Raw genomic sequence first — 5,298 nt, forward strand, 5'->3', positions numbered from 1 at the left:
CTGCTTGAATTATGACTCATTTGTTCAAATATGCTACTTGACATTAAATTTTGGCTTCTTTTAGAGTTCAAGGATTGCTGAATGAAATGCAGTTTGGCACCTTGCTGCTGGTTGTACAAATGCACAAAATAGACATACAAAGGATGAATGGCTGCCTCTGGCTTATGTAATGACTAGTTATTTATTGGTTTCATATAATCTTTTATACCATGTAATCCCATTCAGGGTTGCAGGGCTTCTGAGCCGATTCCAGATAGCTGAGCGAAGGCAGGGGAGGTTGTCGGTCCATAAAAAGGGTAATCGCAAAGATGGCACACCAACAGGAAATCTATGGTCAACAATTGGGCCTCAAATGTAAGTTTACAGAAGCAAATTGAACTGATCAAATGAACATCCTCACCTGCACAGGGAGAACACGTCAACTCCCTGCAAAGAAATTCCTTGTTTGGATTGGAACCTACGACTTCCTTACTATGAAGCCATATAGTAATCATTTTAGACTCATTAAGCCAAGGTCTTGAGTGTGTCTGTACAGGGCAGCAGGGAGAATATCTAGAGCTTTTAGCTTGCTTTACTTAAAAAAAAAAGTGAACAAATGGCTGATTGTGGCCCATTAGTGTAATCCATAAGTGTTAAATGTTTCACTAGGAAGTATTGACTCGTATTTACACAGTAAGTCGGCATTGACAAATAAAAAGGAAACCTGTTTGAAGACAACTGTGTGCAGACCTCCAAATATTTGTGTATGCAAATGTAGTACTCAACTCAAGACGAGTGTCTATTTATTTCTGTGCAGGACTAAATTCAAAGACCATGAATTTACTTGTTGCGTTGACCCTCGGATGGGCTTTTCATTTTCAACAAGTGTGATTGAACACAGCGGTTCCTTTATTTATCTTGGACTGGTTTCCTTGTACACAGTTTTGTACGCAGATCTACAGTGTCTGTGACCAATAGTGGAGCAATTTAATTAAATCATGCCACTCTGAAGGAGAGCTCTGAGTTACACCCATCTGCTGAGAGCAGCGGCGTGGAGCTGGTTCACCAACATACCTGACATACTGCAGGCCTGTCTGCATGTGGTAACACCACTGCCATGCCCTCTGTGGGATATGTCACAACTAAGCTGTTGGACGCTACAGTTCCATAAACAAGTGTCTGCTACAACAGAACATGGGGGGGGGGGAAACGAGTTCAAATCAAACAGAAGTTTAGCTTTATCATGATTTTTAATCATTTTGAGAGCACACTGCATGGATACCAAAAGGAAAGAAGAAATGGACATGAGGCTTGCCACCAGCTTGGAAGCGTTTGAAATTTAACTGGTTTTTAATAAATTTTGGCACACGCCATTGAGTTTCACTCGGCGTGACTCGGTTCGGACTGGACGACTCTCCCAACAGAGATCCATCCAGTGATCCTCTGTGGCACTCGGTCGTGGCTGCTCATTACACACACGACCAGAAACAATGACTGAAATTTTTGAGCGCAGAAATTCCCAGGCAAAGTTTCCAGCTGTGCGGGTAACCGATCTGCTGAGTGATAATCCTGTGAGGAGCGCACACGCTTTTGCGGGGGTTTCTTTTTCGGCTTGAAGTGTGTGTCCTTCCTGGTGAACAACAGAGGAACTAAGACGTATGCATGCAAATATTGATTCACATTCAGGCTCAGACTCGTTGGCTGAGTTGACTCAACACTTCGTGCTGCACTAATCACACGGCAGGCCGACAGGTGCTTTCACTGGAAACTCAAAGGACACATAAAGCAGGTAATCGCTTGAACCGCCTTATAAACGGTGCAGCATGGTTGCAAAAACAAAAGCAGTATTGAATACATATATATATATGTGTATATATATGTATATATGTGTGTGTGTGTGTATATATATATATATATATATATATATATATATATATATATATATACTCTCGTATAAATAAACTAACCTGTCCAGGTTGTCATTAGGTCCTCCAGCCAGTCATTCGCCTGAACGGAGGAGCTGCTGCACCCACGTGCTGCCTGCGAGGACTGACTGTCTCGAGTCTCACCTGGCAGGTAGAGAGGTGAGTGCGTCTGTCTGTCAAATACAGCACGCCGTGTTGAGACACGGAAGACACACCCACGTGTTGCAAGGAGTCAGCCAATCGCAGTTTTCTCAAAATCCCGTCACCCTTTATCACAACTTCATCTTATAATAAGAAAGTGATAAGGCTCCTTCCTCGCGACTCTTTGATGTGTAGGGAAATACTGAATGTGAACTCGATGCATTGCAGGCTTTATTCTCTCTCTCTCTCTCTCTCTCTCTCTCTCTCTCTCTCTCTCTCTCTCTCTCTCTCTCTCTCTCTCTCTCTCTCTCTCTCTCTCTCTCTCTCTCTCTCTCTCTCTCTCTCTCTCTCTCTCTCTCTCTCTCTCCCCCCCCCCCCAATAAAGCCTGGGGCACATCTGCAAGAAAAACCGGTAGAGGTAGTCTGATAACTATTCAGTCATACTCTGAACTGAAAATCCAACCTCTGCTTTTTTATTATTGGAAAGGTTTATTGCAGCTATTCAGTTTGAACTTTTCATATATATATATAAATCAAAGGTCACTTTAAGCCTATTGAAGTACTCCCATGTCGGAGTCAATCCTATACTAAACAACTTCTGTTTGTTTGAAGATGCCAGTCTTGCATTGGCGGGGTTACATCAGATACAGTTTGCGGTGCCACACCTAAGTCAAGACACTGTCTCAATGAAAATCACCTGCTACTTACAAGCAGGACTTTAAGCCTAATGTTAAACAAGGATAGCCGTTAATCTCGCAAGAGTCTGTGCAGTTTGCACTTTAGGATTTCAGAATGTAGACCTCTAGTAATCAAACAGCTGGCGAGAAATATATGCCACATGTGTTTATTTAATATTCACAGTCATTTACGTTGGATTAAGAGTTCTGACTCCCTTCAGCAGGGTCAGTCCTGTTTTAAAGACTGAAAAAGAGCCGCGGAAGGTGACAGCTCCTTGGTAACTGTCATGTGGCCCGAAAAGCAAACATTCTCATCACAGGGTTAAAAAAAAAAAAAATGATCAGGCCGTTTGGCTTGAGGCGCTCGCTCTGAGCTGTGCCTGATGTAAGAATGACATCCGACTGGTTTGAAGCAGCAGCCAGGCCCATCCACACAGGGAGTTACTACTGTACGCCTGCCAAGGCTATTCTCAGTGCTTTGTTTAAGCATGCACAACACAGCAGAGTACGACTGAATTTATTTTAGGATACACGATTGGCTGGTAATGTTGAAACAAAAGCGTACAACATGCACAAGCTTTACGCAGAAATTGTAGCATGATTGTGGTGTTGTTAAAAGAGTACCTTTTAAAACTCATATTTGAGCTGTCGATGAAGTACACTAAAGATTTGATGGATGATTCCTTTTTGTTTCTCTGTAATCGAGCCATCTGATTCATAGGAAACCTTTACCAAACACTATGAGAAGCAGTGGGCGGCCACAGTGCAGCGCCCAGGGAGCACCTGGGTCGAGAGCTGCGTATTCACGTTTGCAAACTGGAATAATTCGTATCTTCACCTTCATCACACTTGTGTTTTGGGGGAAATTCGATTTTAGTTAGACTGTTGCATCTTTCAATTGTTTTGCCGTTATTTAAAATAGGAAAAAGAAAACATAGATCGCATTATATTATGAAATCTACATTATTAGAAAAGTCACACCTGATGATATAATACATCTGCTCCTTTCACATTTCTTACCAAGTCTTGTATGTCTTCTGAAAAGCATCAGAGCATTGCTTACAATCCAATGGATTTTCATTATTAGTGATGGAAGTTGGTAATTATTACTGGAAACATAATTCCTGTATACTGAGCCGGGTACTTGGTCACAAAGTGGTGCATACTGACAGAACTATGAATATCAATCCAATGCTAATCTGAAAGCTGAGATAATAAGTGATCTTTGTTTCAATTGTAGGAATGTTATTCCACTCAACCCTCCATCCAGCTTCTATACAACCTTATCCACCTCAGAGGAGACGAAGAGTGGAGGAGATTCCATCTGCCGCTGGACAAAAGGCAAGGTACATCTTGGACAGGTCACTAGACCAACACACAGAAAACAGAGAGGGAGAGAAATGGCTATCCACACACACTCACATGAAAACATACAATTAAATTTGAGTTGACAACCAATCTCAAACTGCAAATGGAAAGTGGAGCATCTATAGAAGTTTCTGACCTGGGGACATGGACAATTTACAAACTCCACATGGAGACGCCCCCAGACCTAGCCTGAACTCAAACATTCTTGTGTTGAGAGTGCTATCCAGTTATTCTGCTCAGTAAATACAAACTTAAAACTGTATAACCCACTTGTGTCACGTGGTACAACTCGAGTTTATTCGAGATGTGAGGAATGAACGGAGCTTTTTCATATTTAGAAGCTGTTAATCTGGGATGTTGAACCAGACTACCAGATAACAGCACTGACGTGATGGAGGTTAACCATCGCTGATGGATTCAGTTACACCTGTTTGACAGGTTAGACTTTCCTTACGTGAGAAGACTTAATAGCAGCCAATCCCCATCACTCCCTAATTCCTGCTCCGTCTCTTTGATGTTGGAACGCTCATGTTCAACTCCAAATGTTACTGTGAGTTTGAGGTAATGCGACCAAGAAAATTCTGTGTTTGCTTAAAAGATCAGTTCATCACAGCTGAAAACGGATAGACGACACATAATGACAATAAATGTTCCATTTTAATGTACTGACTTTTATGTACTGACATTCAAGATGACTTGATTGTTTGTACAGGAGTTTATATACATAAGGTATAATTGTCCTGTGAGTGCATATACAGCATATCCTACTACAGACTCATGATTCCGCCTCAGATCATGTTGACAGACTATCAAGTAAGAAGTGAAAACTGCTTTTCCTTTGACTGCATGTTGTTTTTTTGGTAAACTGTTGATACATTACTTGGCTGGCAACTATAGAATATCCGATTGCTTTGTCATGACATGCATGTCCTCAGTGAAGCTCGGTGTTCGTTGTCCTGCTCAGAGGGGCCACTAGATGGCGTGTTTCTCACAATGTGTCCTCGAGCGTGTCAAACATCCTCAGCCGAACTCCAGGTTCAAATCCAGGTGCGACACTAAAATGTGCTGTTGGGCCACAGTCACGGCTCCCTGCTTCAACACACCTGAAGGTGATGACAGAGTCATGATCACTTCCTGCAGAACTTCACGAGGACACGATTCATAAATTCAGGTTTCATCGAACCCGAGGTGGATCGTGGTCTTCCTAC

Source organism: Blennius ocellaris, assembly GCF_963422515.1.
Source record: "Blennius ocellaris genome assembly, chromosome: 12".
NCBI lineage: Eukaryota > Metazoa > Chordata > Actinopteri > Blenniiformes > Blenniidae > Blennius > Blennius ocellaris.